Source organism: Pyxicephalus adspersus, chromosome 12, assembly GCF_032062135.1.
Source record: "Pyxicephalus adspersus chromosome 12, UCB_Pads_2.0, whole genome shotgun sequence".
NCBI classification, from domain to species: Eukaryota; Metazoa; Chordata; class Amphibia; order Anura; family Pyxicephalidae; genus Pyxicephalus; species Pyxicephalus adspersus.
The window spans coordinates 27757808-27779905 of record NC_092869.1 but is presented as its reverse complement, the minus strand read 5'-3'; the positions used below and the strand labels follow the sequence as shown (position 1 = coordinate 27779905).

The window sequence follows — 22098 nt, the reverse complement described above, 5'->3', positions numbered from 1 at the left end:
ACATCCTCCACAGGATTTCAGTAGAATTCAGATCTGGTTCCATCCATGTTTTCCTTTGTAGCCATTGTTGGTGGATTTGCTAGTGTGCTCTGGATTGTTATTATGCTAAAAAGATCCGTTTCCACTTTGGACGAAAGATTTGGACAGATGACCTAATATTTCCATTAATCACACGTTGATATAATGCAGAATTCATAACTGACTTAGTTCATTCAAGCTGCCCAGACACCATGTTTTAAAAGGTATGTATGGGGCTCTACTGTGGACAAACAACTTTACCATCAATTCATACAAACCACATGTTCTGCCTAGATGTGCTGTGCTAAATTATAGTTTTGCTTTAGTGTTCTTTTTCAGTTATCACTTTGAACAACTCCCATGCAGTTTTAATTACAAATTTTTTTTAATTTTTAATGCATGAATTTACCAAATGACACCAACTGTTGCAAAAGGTACCTGCCAGTCTTGGTATAAAACATTCTTAATATGCCAGGTTTAAAGACTACCAAAGTTCTACCAGCATACTCCAGAAAGAGAGAGAAACATTTTTTAATTTTAGTACCTAATCTGGAAGAATTTATTTTTTATTATATTTGACTTTTTACACATGACAAATTTGTATTTTTATGAATACATATATATATATAAGGATGAATACACCGTGCTGATTTATGTAATATTTGTTCAAGTATATCACTTTTATATGTAGGCACTATTTGAATAAGGATCTACAACCATCAGTCAGAGAGGTACTGTGAACAACATATACAACATTTACTATCTTTTTGAAATTGTATCTGTCAAAAGGTGGTAAATAGGTGAACAGTTCTTGTAGGCTGATGTGTTGGAAACTGGAAAAGGCAGGTCCTGAGGGATGGTCCAAAGCACCTAAACAACTGGTCTAAAGCTACGTACACACTTCCAATTATTATCGTTGGAAAACGAACGACGAACGATCCTGCACGATATCTACGAACGATCGTATAGCACCGATCCTGCACATAGAGATAACGACACGATCGTTCGTAGATATTGTACACACAATAGATACGATCGTTTGAGCGATAGAGGAACTATGTGCCCGACAGGAAGTGAACGAACGTTCGTTCATTACGCATGCTCAGCCCATGGACGATCAACGAACGACCGTACACACGAACGATGTTCAACGATCGTCGTCCAATCCGATCCGCCGGTCCGGTCGTTCGTTTCCAACGACTTTCCTCGTTCGTTGGCGTCGTTGGTTACTTTTTTACGAACGATTTATTGCCCAATCGATCGTTCGTCGTTCGTTTTGAACGATAAAAATTGGAAGTGTGTACGCACCTTTAGGAAGGCTACCATGGCAATGATTATAGCCCCCCAAAACTCATTTTGATTGCATTTCATTTAAATTGCATAAAAGCATATTTGGGTCCTTAGAGTCAATAAAAAAAGTAAATAAAAATACTAATGCTTATTAAGAAATTAAAATAATTAATGTCTACCCTGGCTAACCACTAATACACAAACTACACAGTACCACCAAGACACCCCTGACTCAAAGTTGGTTTTAATTGGTCTTATATAAAGAAATTCCAGAAACATTTCATCTTCACGCCTTGTTTTAGTCTTTTTAAAATTAAAAGGTTTGGGAGTTTGCATTCCCTGTAAAGAATTCTTAGAACTATGACACTGTCTGACAAAGTGCAACAAGTGAGACAGAATTCTGGATGTGATCTGGATGAAAAGCCACATTATTTTTGGATAACCAGCACCAGTAATCCTTATTATATATACATACTGACTCTTCAGGAACAAATATAAAAATGTATAACACTTGAATACCCATAAGGAGGTGGGGACCTCACTGACGGAAATTCGTTCTTGTTGCTTACATTCTTCTTGCATTTCCAGATCCCTCTTGTACAGTAGGAGACTTTTTGCAGGCTGTGAGAGAAAGCTTATACAATCATTTTATTCATGCTGAATATCTTTCTCAGTACCTCTCTAGCCACGTCTACCTCACTGTGTAATCGAGGTATGCAGTTTTGCCTTGGGCAATATGAGACCATATAAAGAAGGGGGCAAAGACTCCAACAACCTCCCGGGCATTATCACCTCTGTGCTAACCATTTTTTAAAGCTGTTATGTCAAAAATCAATGGGTAGGAGAGATGAACTAGGTGGGGAATATCCTGGCACAATACATGCATGTACTTTAAACACCTAAGGGCAATAGAGCTCTAAACTGAAGGTTTTAATAAAATAATGGAAACATGGGTGTTTTCTCTATTGTAAACAGTTGTGAGATACTGCCTGTAAACTGTTAGGAATTTTCTAGACTTCTGCCTAAATTGTTTCTATAATGGGATCTGGTCTTCATCTTAATCATAATAACAAGGAAAATCTTGCTTGACAAGCACACGCAACATTTTACAATGCCATAAATTCATTAAATGAAAGGTTTAGGCTATCTTCACATCTATGGGACACACATTATATATTTCAACATTTGAACCTCAAAAACTCCAGGCCTTGAGGGCCACATACAGGATAAAATGTTTATATTAACAAAAAATGTAATTTTCCAACTCTTTATAATCACATCCTAAATAAATAAATGTATTGCTGTCTGCTAGAGAAATACTAAAAATTTGCGTGGATAGTGGTTCTCAGAGACTAGAGTTGGGCAACCCTGATCTAGGAAAAGGATATTCCTTTGCAACCACAAATCTAGTCAGCTGAAGCCAAGGTTTTTTAGCATATTTAGGCATTAGCTGGAAAGAAAAATAAAATTAGGTTACATGCACAATAATATTCTGCTTAAAGAAAAAAGGTTTAATCGAAATAGGCCAATACAACTCAGGGCTTAAAAAGTATAAAACAAAAAATGGTTTGATAACAAAATGTTATGTTATATTATTACACCTGTTCCTTACAAACACAATATACGTTCAATAGGTGCTCTGGGTTTTTTACAATTGGTGAAACCTTTCACTAATTAAATTATGGTGTGTTTTGATGGTGAGTATTATACTATACAACTACTGTTTGTGGCATCAGATGGATACAAGTGAAGTAGCATTTCTCTTGACATTTACCAAATGCCACCATGACAAGCAAGTTACCGGTTCATCAGAATATGTACTAAGCTAAAGAGAAAAGAAAAGAAATTAGGTGTAGTTCTGTGACCACGATAGAACATACTAGTGTCTAAATGTTTATTTATCAGAAAATTATTTCCTGAAAGCAACAGAAATCCACATTAAGCACACATACACGAAAAGAATAAAAGGGAAATCTTCTGTGTATATTCCAAGAGTAGCAGTATAATAATAATTTTAAAAAAAGATAGAACTCATGGTTTGGGATTGTTTTAGCACTCTGATAAAAATAAAACAACAAAAAAAAGAAAGCACAAAAGTCAACACAGGTGATACCAAAACTGTAGAAATGCAGTGAGCATTGTTGTGCTGTACATTATTTGCATTTCACAAAAATAATATAATATAATATAAAACAAAGAAACAACCTGCATTACCAGTAGGGAAAGCTGATGGTGGAAACAATAGTAATCAAAGGACCATGCTGCACCAAAGAATACATACAAACATCAGGTTCTAAGCAATTCGGTTAAGTATTCTCAAACTGACTCTATGTTGTAAGAATGCTCAGTACTGGTCCACTTAAATACCCATCTAAAGACATTCTAAAATGTATTTTAAGCCGATTTCTTTTCCACTTATGTATAGAGTGAGTTTCTTTAGGTTATTACTGCTTTCCTTGGCCTAATTTGGGTAGTTCTCCTCACCTACTAGTTATTTATCAATAGCTGAAAAAGTGAGAAAACTTCAAGAACACGAACATCAATTAAATTACTATTTGATTTTTATCTGTACTACTTTAATATACTGTTAAAGTAGCTATTGTGATCATTAAAAAACATGATGATTTTGCTTGCTGACCCATACCATTGGCCACTTACAGTTTATAGGAATGCTCTTTAAATGCATATTGCAGACTTTTGCTACATGGACATTTGTCAAAAGTGTGCCGTTTTATCGGTGTATTCTATAACCTATATTATTATTAGCAATAATAAACTGTGTCTGCATATCTACAGTTGCAACAGACAATTTGTGAAACTTTTAAGTTTAGCAACACGACATCCAAAATCCTGCACTGTTCACCTTATTTTTGATTTGAAAGTACATACTTATGACTGCTGGACATCCACACTGGATGCCTACATCTCTTGCACAGCAAAAAAAAAAAAAAAAGAGTCTTGTCTCTACATGTGTACATGTGTCATGATACAAATTAATTTTCAAGCCCATCTTCTCAGGAACTAAGAAGTGGAAGAAATACATTTCCACATGCATGAGATACATATCAGCAGACATTGTGGTCCTCAGATGTAATAATTCACATTCCACACTGGTTTCATTTTCTGCTAGTATTTAGGGTCTAAAACTCTACAAATGTATTCTGTTTTCTAGAAAGCACAAGTAGAGAGGTGGTAACTGGTCATATTTTAATATAATCTATGAATGTTGACAGAGAGGCACAAACAAAAGCTTTTTCAAAGCCATCAACCACATAATTACAGAGATAATATGGCAATCCATTGTTCCTCTTCACTGGGTCAACTGAGCTCCTTTGAGATGCATTCTGAAAGCCTCTACAGTCTAGCAAGACTAGTTACAATTTCCTTAAAGCAAAAAAATAAAAATAGAGGGTTCTGAGTAGACACTGTATATCTATATTAAATATTTTTAATAGGAAGTTAGAATGAAAAATCACATTTAGCCAAGTGGGTTTATGCATTTTGCTTCAGATAAACATTCAACAATGCTGTAAAATGTAAAAGGGCAGTAAAAGCTGGAAAGGGGACAGATCGTTTTTATTGACAATATATTTACTTACATCAACATACAAAATGCATGAAGAGTAGAAAAAAGTCAAAAACTGTATTGAGTGGCATGTGCTGCTCCATTTGATAAGTGAGGTACTCCGTTCTACACACTTCTAGGAGATGATCCTGTATGTATGTGGCATTAAGTCTGGCAAGGAAAAAGCTAAGGAAACCTCTGCAGGTAAATAGTGTAGCGAGGAACAAAGAGATTTTTTCATACAGAACCAGTTGTGGTACTTGTTATAAAGAGACAAGGACTAGTCTTTTTCAGTACTGCTTTTGTATTTTTACAGCTTGGATAGTAAATTTCTTGCAGATTTAAGTAGAACACTATCAAGACTTAAGCTACGTACACACGTCAGATTTTTATCGCACGATAATCGGCATCGGCCAATTATCGGGCGAAAATCTGCCGTGTGTACAGTCGGTGTCGTCCATCGTCCGGACGACCGACCTGCTGGATCCACGGACGATGGACGACAGCCGATCGTAATGAAAGTGAAGGGGAGAGCGCGCAGCAGGGTGCCGCTCCGTCGCTCTCCCCCTCCCCTCTCCATAGAGCATGAACGGTGCTGTATGTACAGCACCGTTCATGCATCGCGCACTCCCTTGTCGTTGGAAAGGATCGTGAAAGATCCTTTCCAACGACAAAAATTGGCAGTGTGTACGCAGCTTTACTCAGTGTGTTACTGGTGTGTCCATTATAAGGGTCCTTCAAACAAGAGTGGTCTTCCTCCTTTTCCCTGTCAGCAACTTCACTACTTTGGCAAGTATCAAAACCACCTTCTCTCCTCTCTAAAGCTCACTTACCTACATTCCACAATCGAAGCCCCCTACCATGGCCACACATTCTCCATTGTCTTCTATGACAAAGGAAGTAATATTGCAAGGTATAAGTGCACTTATCCTTTAAAGTGTATGCCCAGCTAAAACATTCATTTTGCTTTTTAAATAAAGCAGCGAAGGATTAGAATAGATATTTTACTTCTGTGTGGGGCTGTGTAGCAATAGAAATACTGGTCCTGGTAAAGAAGCCCTTTTTTCCTTTTGAGAAAGTTCCCACCACGCCTCAAAGTAGAAACATGTATAATTCTAGTCAAAGCAAATATTATCACTAAACTTGTATTATTAGTCTATGCACACTTTATGGACCTTTTATTACATTCAACAACTTTCTACACAGTGGTTTCAGAAATGATAGAGAACACTATCTCTGTCCATCTACTAGCAAAACAGATTTACAATGTTTGTTTTTACCAAGGCAATATTGCAAAGGCCATTTTATTTGACTAGTGCTCCTCAAAATTTCCGATTTTACTTTGTGCAGGATATTAGGCAATAATTAAACAAAAGGAATATTCATGTTTTAAACACCATTTTTTTGGAACAGCTAGTGATTTTCCCTTTTTTTCTCCAGTCTTGAATATGACACTTTTGGGAGATAATTTTGGTGCTGCATACAAGGGTTTTGTTGCTAGCCATCTTCAGGCTGATAATACCTTACTCTGTGCAATTCAGTGTCCTGACAAAATAACATTTGGAAAAGAAAAACGAAGTGCAACAAGAAGTCATGAATTAGGAGCTATGATGGTCCAATTTAGACAGTGGGGGAACTATGTACTCAGGAACTGAGACTGCTGAATTGGAACATAATAACAGCTTCTTTACTTGTCAAAAGAATGGAAAAAAATATTGTCCTTTGGAAGCTTTATATTTGATATTATATAGTATTTTGTTCTATTTTTTCAACTGACGCTTTCATAGATAATTCCAGTTGTACTATACAAAACACACATTTTGTGCAGCTAATTTTCATGTGGCTTTCTAGATAAAGTACCAACAAAACACAAAAGAAAAAAAAAACAGAAGACTCCTTGAAAGACCCTATACCAGACAATATGAATAATTGTTCCTTCTGAAGGTTCCAGAATCATTATTTGAGCCTGGCAGAGCTCTTTGATTTTTTTCTCCTTAGCCATAAATTCTTCAGACTCAGTCATAGTCCTTGGGGTGGGGGTGCTTGTTGATATCACTTGCTGATAGGAAGCCTTAAAGCAATTTTACGATCTAGTTTTATTTTACAACCATCTGCTTCCAGGACACATTTTTTCTCTTTGCATGTGTTTTAGAATAAGAAAAGAAAATAAGTCTGTCTTTGTAAATCTCAGAGTGCCCTTAGCCTCCCGTGACTTTATGTATTTTGATTATGCATCTTCTATAGAGAATTGTGAGAAAATAAGCTTGAACATTTTGTTGCGGAAATTTACTTTGTTCTTGGAGTTTTGGACAGAATGGGGAAAATGGCGAAAAAAAAACCTTGTCAGGGTTATTTGTGTTAGTTTTTTTGCAAGAGACTTAAGCTGCGTACACACTTCCAATTTTTATCGTTCAAAATGAACGACGAACGATCGATTGGGCAAAAATCGTTCGTAAAAAAAGTAACCAACGACGCCGACGAACGAGGAAAGTCGTTGGAAATGAACGACCGGACCGGCGGATCGGACGACGATCGTTGACCATCGTTCGTGTGTACGATCGTTCATTGATCGTCCATGGTCTGAGCATGCGTGATGAACGAACGTTCCTGTGGTGCACATAACTTCCTGTATCGTTCAAATGATCGCATCTATTGTGTGTACAATATCTACGAACGATCGTGTTGTTATCTGTATGTACAGGATCGGTGCTATACGATCGTTCGCAGATATCGTGCAGGATCGTTCGTCGTTCGTTTACCAATGATAATAATTGGAAGTGTGTACGTAGCTTTACAACCCTGTTTTGTTTGACACCTGCTAACTAAAAAGTGAGGGGCCAGTGGGGGTACCTTTTGACTAAATATATGGTATAATCTCAACCCAAACATATTAGATTTAGATAGAAATGGTAAGGGTTAGAACCAAGGTCAGACATAGAAAAGTGCAAATGTTTATTACAGTTTCCACCAATGCATAGGGTGTTTTGGTGGCCAGTACAGTTTAACTTGATACTGCAGTGCAGCACAGGGCAGGCACAAAGAGTACAGTGTGTAAAGTGTGAAAAGCTCTATAGAAAGAACTTTCAGGTAGAAGTTCAAACATCAAACACCAAAAAATTTTAAAATGTAACAAAACAAATTTAAATAAAAACCAAATATTTATACAAAAAAAACAATAGATGCAACTAGAGTAAAAAAAAAAAAAATTAAAAATTTTAAAATTTTAAAATTTCAAATATTTATGACGAGCATTTTTTCACAGGCTTTATTGAGATTGTGGTGTTATTATGTGATGTATATTAGAAATATTTTACCAATAATGAAGTATCAAACATGAATTTTTGAGAAGTAATCTTAGAGTCTGATGAATGCCATGGGCCTGATTTATGAAAGCTCTCCAGGGCTGGAGAGAATACACTTTCAGAAGTAAATATGGGTGATCCAGAAAACATGGAATGGATTTTTTAAAATCATTTGCTATTTGCTAGCAAACGTTTTGAATCCTGGACCAGATTTATTCCAGGTTTGCTGGATCACCCAGTTTCACTGATGAAAAGTGTATTTTCTCCAGCCTTGGAGCTCTTTCATAAATTAGGGCCCATGAGTCAGGCAAGCCATGAAGTTCATAGCACACAATAGTTTTGAGGCTTTCACCTTGTTGTTAGTACAAATACAGTTTTACAGGCTCCTGAAAACTGCCAATTGGCTTCCGCATTGAGCTTAATTGCTCCTGAAATTCTGCCTTTATTTGTCTACACTTACAGCTTTAACCTACAGTATCATTACTAGCATGGATATGGTCCTGATCCAAAGTATACAAAACAAAGGCCCGAAATGGTTTTAGTTCATTACAAGTGATTCATTTCATGAGATTACCTTGATCCATCATTGTTCTCTAGAATGAAACACTCAACTCATAAATGTTTTAATCTCAGAGACCATGAAAAAAAAAGATAATGCTTGTTGATTGAAGATACTGGAAGTGTGTTGAAGTGTGTTGGTTCTGTGCACTGCTTCCATAGCTAGAACAGAAAAGTCTTTATTTTCTATTCAGACTAGACTTGCTTGCTAAAAAAAATAAACCTGGCACCACCACAGCAATGGTTTTTAAAGAACCAGAATTTACAGATTTGACATTGGGCAGCAGCGAATAGTACTGAACGGGTCAATGCCCCCACCCCATTCATTTTTTATTGGGCTGCTGCTTCTGCTGAGGTTCACTGGTGTGAGCAAGCAGTAATTGCACCCAACCTCACCGCAAGTCCAAAAAATAACCCTATAGAACTTTCAAAGCTTTTTGTTTTGATGTACATAAATCTTTGTAGAGGATTTTAAATTAAAGGTTCTGTTGGATTTAAACAATCACTTAATCTTTTGTATTCCCACACACCAGCCTAAAACTAAACTTTAGCCCAAAAAGGTCACCTTATTTAAAGAGTTGGGTTTCAATTGTCATCAGTGTCCTTTCTAAGAACATTATCGTTCACAGGAGGAAATGGCTGGTAATCAAACAAGGAAACAGTCAAAGTTACACTTTTAGGACAATGTTTTTATGCAGTCTGTCTTTCTGTCCTACCCCAGTTTTTGTATAGGGGTCACATAGACAGAACTGAGGGAGAATCTACCCAATGCCTTAATAGACAAAGACACACTTAACCTAAACTTCTTCTACCACTTCCCTGCTTATTCCAAAACTTACATAAATAAGTAGGCTTTCAAAAATACAGCATCTTACTAGACACTGTAAACAAATGCCCTATGCTCTATGCACTTGTGAGATTCTTACGTTTGTTTTTGCATATATAATTTATTTATTGCTCTACCTTCCTTTCCTGGTCTCTAAAAGCAGTCTTTGTTTACATATACTTTTAGTCCATGTTTGTATAAAAAGCACGTAAAATACAAAAATAGGTGACTCATGAGACATTTTATAAAAGAACAAACAGCAACACAGGGCAATCAACTTACATAATGACATTGTTCACAAGAATGTTTAGTGTTAGCAGAATGGGTAGAGAGATGTAGAGAAGAAAAGTTGTTGTGGTTGCGATTTCCCCTTGTGACAACTGGTCAATGAAATGACTGTGCCATATACATTTAACCCAGCAACCACTGTACTGCTAAAGTAGCTGCCCTTCCTAAAGGTACAGGAGAGCGCAATATCTTTGGGCATTATTAGAAACCAACTCAGCCAGCCATTCATTCTTTGATATGCACAGTGCACCCATTTATAGATGTGTCCTTGCATTCACTGAATACTTCTATAGGGAAAAAGTGGAACTATCCTTTGGAAAACACATCCGACTCCAACATTCACACACTTTCATGATGGATTACTGCTGGTGTGGAATACCATACAGGAAAGCTCCCTGGTGTGAAATATCAGAAGGCCTTGTTTATAGATATAAAACATGACAGCCAGAAGATCAACACATTATGTAAATAAGATTCTTATCTGCACACTTACTAGAACAAAGCTGGGAGTAGCAGATAAGATGGATTACCTTCTGTGATGTTTAAAGTGGTACAACAGCATCTTCAAGAATCATTTCTATAACATTCCTGTTAACCTAAACTTGGAGTGGCTATAGAAAGATAACTTAGTTTGGACAGAGCACAACAAACTTGGAAGCCACTTTAAACATTTACAGAGTGGCACCAGGCACCAGTGAGGGCTTGAAAATTTATTCAATTCAAAGATACATTTCTTTAGAGTTGCAATGAACACCGGCCAGCAGCACCATACACCACTACTGACCAAGTATTATGTTACATAATTATGGGAATAGTTTGCATAGTGAGAGCATGCCATTTTTAAAAGATAGAGAACCTAATATACGAGTGTGCATGCGAACTGTGCACTCTTCCAGCTGACTTGGTGATATCCCTGCAAGTACATGTGTCACAATAAGACAACATCAGATGAGCAGTATGAATATGGAGGACAGCACAACACCCTCCCTTACCTTGTGTAGTAACCTCATACCATGCTAGTACTAAGTTGCCGCTTGTCTTGCCTTATTTAGAGAAGAGCATGGCGTACAGGCTATATTTGAATCCTGCAGTAAACAAGAGTTCAGCACCGGTAGATGGACGTAGCAGCTGTGTGACATGAATCATAAATCCAATGAAACACTTAGGATCTATGTCCTGTGTTAAACAACCTCAAGATCATGACTGAGATGCAGGTGTAAAATTACCTTTTGCTTCTGATATAGGTTGGTATATGTTTCAGTAATTATAACATCTGTTAAAAGGACAAAATACAAATTACAGACTACCTTACAAAAGCACAACTCATGTAAATATGAATACAGAACTATACAGAACTTGATATATCGGAATTAAGCTATGTACACATGTTAAATAACGGTCATCTGAGATGAAGGATCGTGATCGTCTCAGACAAAAATCCAGCATGTGTGCTGCAGTAACCCAATGTCATTTAGCAATCTGAGGTTGTGAATCAATAAACAACCAAGCAGTACAACCAATGTCATTTCCTATGGAGGAGGATGCAGTGGAAATGCCTCCCACATAGAACTGAGCAGCACTCGCTCATTCAACTGTCCCTGACGATCATTAAAACATGTTGCCAGTTACAGAAACTTCATGTCTGCATGCAGCTTTACCTTTTGTGGACCGACAATGTTCATTGTGATTAGTTATTTAAGGTCAACAAAAAGTTGACAATGGATTGCTGATGAATCAGCTGAATGTAAGTAAATACCTTCCATAGAAACATTATACCAACTATGTTAAAATCTTTTCAGTTCAGGTGTGGCTTCTTGCATCACCAAAGGGCTACATAGATCATTCAGCTAATTTATTTTATATAAAAATGTTGCCAGACATTGCTGACATGCTATATAAGATGGTCAGAGACTGCAGATATGCAGTAGGAAGTCTTGGACAATGATTTAAGAGTCACAAACTAAAGAGGAATTACCTGCTACTACTGGTCACTGTTATCATGGCTCCTTTACAAATAAATCTTCCCCATTTGTGCTACGTACAACTGTTTTGAAATTTAAAATGTGGCACAAGTAACATTTAACAACAGGCTGACTCTGGAGGGTCATCTACAAAGCTATATATAAGAATGACAAAATCACATAAGAGAAACTTTCAAAAATGTGAAAGGCATATTATTATTAAACAGGATTTATATAGCACCAACATATTACGCAGTGCTGTACATTAAATAGGGGTTGCCTTTGACAGATAGATACAGACAGTGATACGGAAGGAGGAGAGGACCCTACCCCAAAGAGCTTACAATCCTGGAGTCATTTAGGACTTTAAAGAAAATATTAAGATAACTTAAAATACAACATATGGAATACATTGTACATGTATGTTCTGTTCTTAATTTTTAGCTCTATTTATATTATTAATAACCTTTTTAAAATTAACAACTCATTTTAGAATGAAGGTATATTGGCTCATTAAGCCATGTAGGTAAATTTTGGAAGCATATGCCCCAAACCCCAAAAGAAAGTTTAAAGCTAAAGTTTGGATGGCAATTATGAGAATACTTCATGCAAATCTAAAAATTGCATAGTCATGTACAGATCTCTTACCAATACTCTATTTGTGCTCAAATAATTGGGATCTTCATCCCAACATTGTCAATAACCTAATTAGGTATAACACAGAGAAAAATGTTTATTCTCTTTTCATTATAATGGAGAAAAAAACAACCAGTTCAAAAAAGGTCATAAATGTTTAGATAACAATAACAAGCATTTCTAATGTTTAGAAACGTATTATTATTTTACATCATGCTCCCCCTCCAAAGCCCAATACCTCAACTGCAGCAAATAATGCCAATAGTGTCTCCTGTATCTATACAACACTTGTTTTTTGTTTTTTTTCTTTCCTTCTATACAATTATAAACATGCAAAGTGTAACACTAAATAGAATTGTCATACAAACAACAAAATAATGTAATTTCAGCCTTAGTGCTAACTTCCCTTCAAAAATCAAAACGGACTACTGTCCTTTCTCTCGAAGTTATCCTACTTGTACTTCCCATGTATCTAACCAGATGAGACCAACATATTTATTATCTAATATTTTAACACCTATATTGAAATTTTTTATGACCAAATAAGTGATCCACTTGAAGAAAAAAAAAATCTGCCAACTGTGACCTGCATACCGTTTGCCCTATTCATTCCAATGGCTGGGGCTTTATACCCTGGATGGGACAGAGATAAAATGTAGAATCAAATGGGCTAAGTAAACTATACATGAAGATTGTGATTGGCCATGAAAAAATGGCCACTCACAGCCATTCAGTGCAGGAATAAAAGTAATAATATGCATTACATATGCATATGCATATACAATATGCATTTCCATATGCAACATTGGAAAAAGAAGAAGCAGGAAAGAAGAACCTTGCTTCCAATCAAAATTAGGTTTGCTGTAGGCAGAACTCTGTGTATTGGATACTCATTGGGTTACTGAATGAAGCTTACAAACATTGCATTACAGTGTATATCAATTACTGTTCTGCAACCATCAACTCATGTCCTAGACAGGTGCCTAGATTGCTTTATGTTGAAGGCTTAAGGTGCGTACACACTTCCAATTTTTATCGTTCCAATCGAACGACGAACGATCGATTGGGCAAAAAATCGTTCGTAAAAAAGTAACCAACGACGCCGACGAACGAGGAAAGTCGCTGGAAACGAACGACCGGACCGGCGGATCGTATTGGACGACGATCGTTGAACATCGTTCGTGTGTACGGTCGTTCGTTGATCGTCCATGTTCAGAGCATGCGTGATGAACGAACGTCCGTTCACTTTCCTGTCGTGCACATAGTTCCTCTATCGCTTAAACGATCGTATCTATTGTGTGTACAATATCTACGAACGATCGTGTCGTTACCTCTATGTGCAGGATCGGTGCTATACGATCGTTCGTGTATATCGTGCAGGGACGTTCGACGTTCGTTTTCCGACGATAATAATTGGAAGTGTGTACGTAGCTTTAGATTTAACATTGAGCTAGCCATCACCAGGTTGTTAGAAATATTACCAGCTACCAGGTTGTTAGAAATATTAGCAAAGTTCATAAAAAGATTGATTTACTTACATAATACATATCAAAGGCTTAATTGAAACCTGTTAGAAGATACATATATGTGCTTCTGTTGTGATCCTTCCAAAAAATGCTGATTGTTAGCATATCATCCCAGTCTTTCAGCTTCTGTATTCTTCCAACCACTGACCCAACATAAGCATCCCTTAGGTGTTCTGAATTCCAAAGTATAGCATGACAGCTAGGCATCTAACATTTTAGGTAGGTTTACAACAATCTTGATATGATAAAGAGATGTTTGGACTGATGTGAGCATCAATGTGAGTCATATTGATTAACATCTTGTGTATATTTTCTATATATATATATATATATATATATATATATATGGATATTTGTTTGATCATGCATTAATGTTATAGAGATCCTAAATTGCCCTGAAAAAGCGGACTGTGTTCTCTGCGAAATGCGTCGACAAGTTGTAAATCACTTTTTGGTGTTTGCATAGGAGATTTCTTACTTCATATGTTTTTATCTGTTATAAATTGTGGATATTTGCTTGATATTGAAATAAAGGTTTTTATGTGAAATATGTTTACTTCATAACTGAATTGGCCTGAAAAGTCCCAAAAAATTGTATGTTTTTTCCTATTTGCTTCTAAAAAATGGGGATGTGGCCTCTTGGTAATTTGGATAGAGGAATTCCTATATTTTTAGAATATATATGTTTCCCAAGATGGTGTTCAATTGGTAATTGGTTGATTGGTCACAATGTCTACTTTGTATGTCAGATAAAGAACATTTTATATATGAATCCAAATCCCAGCAGAGACTAGCAATTCAACAATACACAAGTTAACCTTCTCCAGCATTCATAAATTATGTGTAGAATTATGGCACCTAGCCATGGCCTACAATAACTTGCCATGTATATAGTATTCAGTACTAATGGAACAATGTTGCCATTTCTTTTACACTTTCAACAGAGTTTGTTCTGAACAAATCAACCAATCGAGTATTTGCTTTCATCAATGTATTTCCCCAAGAGAATGGCAACTGGGCTATGAATGGATAATGGCAAGACCTGCAGACTTTCCTTCATTAGTGTTTATACAGGACCCAGTGTTCCTAGGTTGGCTGACACAGCTTCAAGAAAGGCAGTAACAAATGACTCAGCTCTTCCACAAAATTCACCTGCATATATTCAGTCCATTGGAAGTACAAAAAAAAGGTACTATGTTACCTGTACTCTTATGTGACTAACTCAACTAACTTTACACAGTTGAAAAGTAGAATCTTGTTTGCAAAATATAATATGTTAGGAAAAATGCAACTTTTTTTAAAGGAATGTCATGCTTACCTTTCCAAAGTATTTAAACCTTAAAAAAAAATAGAGATGGCTATAAACAATTGAGCAAAGGCAGAAAGTACACAAAGGTATCAGCTCATCTAAATCTCTGACAGGATCAAGAAGTTTAATCTGAAGTTGTTGAAGAGCTATAACTAAATGAAAAAGGTATATTTAACGAACCAAAATTAACTAAATAGATGAGGTTCATTGTTAGGGTTTGCATACACTTTAAAGTAAACTGTCCTTTCCCTTTTTGGCCTAACTAACTAAATTTGTTTCAATACCTCATCATTCCTCAGCAATTACTTATATTTCTTTTGCCCCCGGTCACTCTGTTCAGCACTGGGAGTCAAATAAAATATCCAGTGGTTATACCCATAACAGAGGAGCATATGCCACTCTCCATGGAACAGTGCTGATTTGCCCAATATAATGACCCCAGCAATATGTAGATTACGAAGGACTTTCCTTTCCTTTACAGCTAGGGATTCAATGGAGAGGTCAAGAAACAAAATAAAAGAATATACTGCTGTGGAGGGCTAAATAAAAGTGAATTTGCTGCTTTGCCTTGCTCTATCATAAACTACACAAGTAGCATGCAGTAGCAATTAATCCCACACAACTGGAGCATTGTGTGATGGTGCAGGATTGATCATTAACACATGCTACTTGTGTAGCTTACACAATAGGGAGCCCTTTGTTCCATCTGTTTAGAGATCAATCACTACTCCTTGCGATTAATTGATAGCGATTTTAAAAGCTTAATACTTTAAATTGAACCTGTAAAACTTATTCACACATAGTAGTAGCAGTGTCTTCTTACATTGACAACAACAGAAAATATCTTAGTTGGTTTGTCGTCTCCAGAGCAATGTGCTGCAGCGCAATGGAAACTGCAGTTTTGAGTGTTAACCTGCCACATCCCATGTGATGAAGTTAAATGGACCTTTAACATTCACATTACAAAGCATCTAAATACATTGCAACACGTTAAATAGCATATGTTTCTCTTATGTTATCACACTTCTCCTCTGAATATGCATTTAGAACAAACATCTGAAGATGGGTTATAATTTGTAAAGAAATTTAAAAAGTCCACAGGGTAAGCCCATTGCACATGTCTAGATGCCCCATAACCTTTTCTGGCTATGACAGGCAATAAACTACTACAGAAAAGCTAGCCACACACTTTGCAATATTTTCAATCAGACAAAAGGCCAAATTGATTAAATATTCAAATAACTCTCTTTCTGCATTTATGAATAATATTTAGGCCAGCAATAAAAATTGTTCATGCAAGTTTTTTTTTGTAGTTTGGTTAACCATTGTATTGAACTGAAAAGTCTTGTGTTTTAGTTGGTGTTTCAGTTAGACATACCGTAGTGGTAAAAGTTAAAGACTGTAATTTGAATGAGTTATCAAACAAATGGACAGTATATCAAAATAAATCAACAGCACTGAGATATAATTCCAGAGTGCTTGCCTGGAAAAAATCTTTGAGAAGCTTTGAATGGGAATTTTTATAAGCACAATTTAATGCATACAGCTCACCAGAAGTTCCTTCCCCACCACCACATTAAACATACTGTATCTAAAGACTTCTGATTTTGGGATGTAAATAACATACTTTATTTCCTATGACTGAAAAAAAAAGTTCTAAGAAACTATACATGGCTAGCTTTTCCTCAGATTTCAACTACAACATTTGTTCAACCACAGTTTAATTTGTTACCCAGTGGAAAAAGAATAATTACCATGAAAAAATGCCCCTCCCTTCACTGCTGTGGTTTTGTAATTTTTTTTTTATTCAATTACCACATCACTAAAAAAAAAGAAAGGAAAAGAAATCATAGGCAAAAAACATTGTTTAAAAAATTATTGAAAAGTTCCAAAACTCCCCTCAAAGTTGCCAAAACCACGCAGAGTAACTAGAACTGCAACACCATCCTGATGATTTTGCTCAGTCTAGAGAAGGTGAAACAAAGCCAAGATACCTCAGCTTTTAGTGCACATCTTTCTGCATCTGGATGGGTATCACAATTCCATCACTATTATTCTTTATGTCTAGGCAATAAAAATACCAACAACAGAGTTGCTGTCTGTGAGAATTAACATTCTGTTTAACAGATTGATTAGACACCATTATGTATCCAGAACAGAAATACCTGGTTTTGAATGAATAAATCAGACTCTTCAATATGACCCATTACAAAAAGGATAGAATGTTTTGCTTCTGAAATTCCTCCCACTCTTTCTGATTAAGACCACCTTGCATGCAAATCCTAGATGATTATTCTGAGCAGCCGAAACAATTTAGAAAGTGGAGTGTTCATAGTGGTGAAGTTGGAGGGCAAGAAATATATTTCAGGATATACACACATTAGTAAATAATGCACATTATTTGTTACAAATATTTCAGGATTGTATGATTGGGAGCAGAAAATGTGATAAGACTTTAGATAATCATTTCACCTGAACCCAACCATCTAACCATTAAACCCATAAACAGCACTTATGTCTCCTAAGAGCTACACACGGGGATATTGGTTAAGATTTACTTGTAAATGAAAGTTTAAAGAGCATTTGCTTCAGATAGCAACTACATATACTTTTAACAAACTCTTGCTAGTTTTCTTGAAGCTCTTAAGCACCCTTCAGATCTAGTGTGCCAGTGCTGAATACAGATCTAATTGAAAGAGCTAGATGTGGCTTTAAAATGCTTTTAGTAGGCTTTAGCATGTTTTACCACTGCTACCACCACAACACTGTAACACAAGAGCCTTTCTAAACAAGCAATTTAAATAATATCCAAACCAATGGACGCTTGCACTATATAGTGCTTGTTCACAGGACAGGCTTTTATCCACATGCAGATATATGTGGAAGGAATACAATTATTTTAATGCTATTCTTGTAGCAGTTTTAGTTGCACTCAACTACTTTATTGTACAGTTGTCTGTACACATGTATCAATGTCTTAATATATATTACATTCAAAATGTACTAAAAAAAAAAATATAGAGCTTGGATCCAAGTACAATGAAGGAAAACTGCATAAAACCATAGAACTTCTCAACCCTGTGCAATTTACCACTTTTTTTATTTTTTTTAAGACTCCAATTTTAAACACAGAACAGATACCGTGCAAAATGTAAAGTTCCACTGAATGACCCCCTGTTAAACAGATGAGTTGCCAAACCTTTTATGTGTCAGGCCTATTTAAAGAACTGCACAAAAGCCACCGGTGATGTACAAAGTACAGTAACCCAATCACATTTCAGCTTACTCTGGTCAGCTCAGTGAAAGAGCTTTCTATGAGTTTTTGCACATAGCACTTTGCTTGACTGAATAAACCCGATACAAATCAACTACACTAAACCTTGCTGGCACAAATCAAGTATATATAATAAATACAAAAAATATTTATTCCCTAAAAGGAAGTCAGTAGTGCTGTTACTTTTACATTATAAACATTTATGCATAAACCTACAGGTCACAAAAATATTTACTCCAGTGCATATTATTACTGTGCTAAAAATATCAAACTGCAATCTTGTTGTTAGGCCTTGTGTCACAGGCACCACAGGAAAATCCCAGTTGCTACAGTTTTATAGGGCCTGATTGCACAGCTTGTTCTGCAAGGGGTAAACCAATGCCTGAAGCATGCCCATTCCATGCCCATGCCTGAAGCATGCCCATGTCTGGGTCCTTACCACCTTTACCAAGATAAAAAAAATTTAGATACACCAAAACCTATTGCCCAAGGCCAGATTGAGATTAAATGAATTAAAAAACATCTGATTCTACAGATAATGTTCTATTGGAGATAATTACAGCCCTTGGAACAAATCCCATTCATTCATGCACAAATTACGATCAAAGAAACAATTTGTCATATACATTTTAGGTTGTACAATGCAGCCTGCATATGGGGTTACAATTCACTACCTACCTAGTAGCGCAGTAAGTAACTGTCTGACCTACATTATTCACATATGTCATCACACAATATAATGCACAGTTTTTCCAAAAAAAGTAAAAGATTAAACACCCACCCATAAATATGTCTAACTGACTAGAGGATTAATATTGCCATATGTATTCTCAGCACACACAGCAGTACAGAGATATGTCAATCAAATAAATGGATCAGAGCTTAGTATGACTCTCACATATAAACACTGTGCAATTTAATTATATACAGGCATTAATAACTAGTCAGGCTGCATACTGAAAGGGTTAATGCCCATCCAACATGTAGAACAATGCAGTAAAGTGAGTTTGCTGCTTCACAATCCACAGCATGTTGTATATCTCATGATCAAGCCAGCTGTTTATGTGTTAATTCATAATTAACATGAACAGCTGAGCAAGTCCTGTCTTAAAATTATCTAGTATAGGGTTAACCTGACAAATAATGACTAATGGACAGTTCTGTAGGAGTTCAGATGGTCCCCCTTCCTAGTAACATCCATCCCCAGGGATCATCCAAAAACAGGGGATTATTCATTAACTAGGATGCGGGTCAAAGGGCTAATTCACTGTTTCCATGAACAGTTGTCCAAGCCTGTTCTAAGGATGCTTTAGTAAAGGGTTAACCTGCCTGATATAGCCAATGAACAGTTTTGTAGTCTAATAGGGTTCCCTCTCCCCAACAACTATCTCCCAGAATTCACCCTAAAATGAGAAAATATAATGATTAGAATGCAGTTTAATGATATTTAAATAGTTTCTATGAGCAGTTGAGCAAATCCTACTCCAAGATGTTTTAGGAAAGGGTTAACTTGGTAAATGTGGACAATGGACAGTTTTGCAGGAGTTCAGTGGGCTTCCCTCTCCCCAGTAACAAACGTCTTCCAGTGATCCCCCTAAAACAGGGAGTTGACTGTTAGCAAGGAGGCATATTGAGGGCTAATTCTTAAATTCCATGAGCAAGCTCAGTTCTAAAGATACCCTAGTGAAAGGGTTAACTTAACACATATGACCAATGGACAGTTTTGCAGGAGTTCATTGGGCTTCCCTCTCCCCTGCAACAGTCATGTCAGATGGATCACACAGGGGGAGTTAATCATGACCAAGGTGGCATCTATAGGTGGCCAAGCCACAGTCACGACAGGGTTAATCCAGGCTGATTTTCAGATTGAGATCTGTACATTGCACACCGCCCAGGGTTGCACTAATTAAATCAGTAACGCTACATATGAAGGGAAAGACCACATTAACCCTATGTAGCACCGCAGGGGGGTCTGGCCACATACTGCAGTACCCCAAACCCCTTTCCTTGCTACAAGCCGGCTCTGAAATGGTTAAAGCGGATCCACACTTTGCAGAGGATATTGTCATTCACGCAGCGATCTCACCTGGATGGAGGCGACACAGACAATACATAATATAGGGGGGATCCTGCTGTAATGCTGAGCTCCAGGCATCCTATATGGGCACATTGGGTGACAGCTTTCCACTTACCCCTGGTGTAATCCGGGCTTGGCTGCTCCTCTTATGGGTGCTCTCTTCCCAATTCGGATTCTCAGGGTTTTTGCCTAGCTCCCATTGCATCTCCTGGTTAATCAGTGCCTGTGTAGGGGGAGGGATCCTTTGCATGTCACTCCAAATTGCCTTACTTGCTAAAAATTCTCTCTTCTCTCTTTTGCAGCTGTCAGGGGAAGCAGGGCAGTGCATCTGAAGACACAAAATAGGAGGAAGAGGAGCTGCTGATGTAAATCCAATCCCATGCAGTATGTGTGGACAGGAGGGGAAGGATAAACACGTCTGTGCTCATCCTTTCATTTCAGGCTCATTGCAAACTACACACAGATAATAAGCAAAGTCTTTACTGTTGCAAAATATCAGCAGCCATGTTATGCAGACTTCCGCTGGGGGAGCATCTAACAATTTTTACATGCTCTGTATAACAGATTGGTGAGGGAGTGTGTCTAAAGAATCACTGCAACTTTTCTATGGCATGCTTCATCACTAATATACATTGTGCAACAATGACAACCTTTTGTATCCATTGGTTAAAAAAATATTTTACTGGCAGCATTTTACTGACAATAAAATTTCCATCTGAGCTCTAAATACATGCTGGCATCTTGAGCTGCCCAAGTGGTTACCTAGATCTGATGATCTCAGGCAGATTTTCACCTCTAAGAGATAAGAAGCCAGTGTTTAATTAATTCTGGCATTGAGTCAGAGCGGAATAATTTGAATTTTATGGTTTTGGTACAAGATGATAGGGATAATTGCCCATCAACTCATTTGTGACTAGGTGACTTTGTTGGGGACATCTCACCACATAACTCCCAACTCTGGTAGCCAATATCCAGAAATAAATTTTAAAAATCCAACAGCGGATGAGATACTAGCGTAGTGGCTGTAAAGGGGCAGATAAGTGGCAGCTTTAGGGCCAGAATTTAAAGGGAGCACAATGTCTAGTGCATGGGGTACAGGAGTGCAGCATGCCATGACCAAAACTGAGTGTGCCTACTGTATATTTGACTTTTTAACGGATGTGGTTAAATTAAATATCAGCCCTATCACAGTATATACTGCCTATGGTTGGCACTGTCCTGCATATCCCAGCAGACCGTTTTACAGAACCACACAACCCGCAGGAATACATTTTATTTTTATATACATTATACCATACAGTCATTAAAAAAGAAAGTACATCCTCTTCAAATGTTTTACATATCAGGCCATAATAAAACAGTCATATGGTCCTTATCAGGTTGTAAAATTATTAGTCTAACCACAGATGTAAAACACCACACAACAAATTGCACCATGTCATTATTTAATAAACAAAAATAAGGCAAA

At 36.8% G+C, this 22098-nt stretch overlaps 1 protein-coding gene across 3 annotated transcripts in view; it reads right to left on the bottom strand.

The window, feature by feature from the left end:
* The window catches only part of SLC8A3 (solute carrier family 8 member A3), a 199239-nt gene extending 178053 nt beyond the window's left edge, over positions 1-21186 (bottom strand). For all 3 annotated transcript variants that reach the window (XM_072429026.1, XM_072429027.1, XM_072429028.1), the window contains exon 1: positions 20746-21186. The gene's annotated coding sequence lies outside the window, so the exon portion shown is untranslated. The remainder of the gene's footprint in view (positions 1-20745) is intronic.
* Positions 21187-22098: the final 912 nt, after the last annotated feature.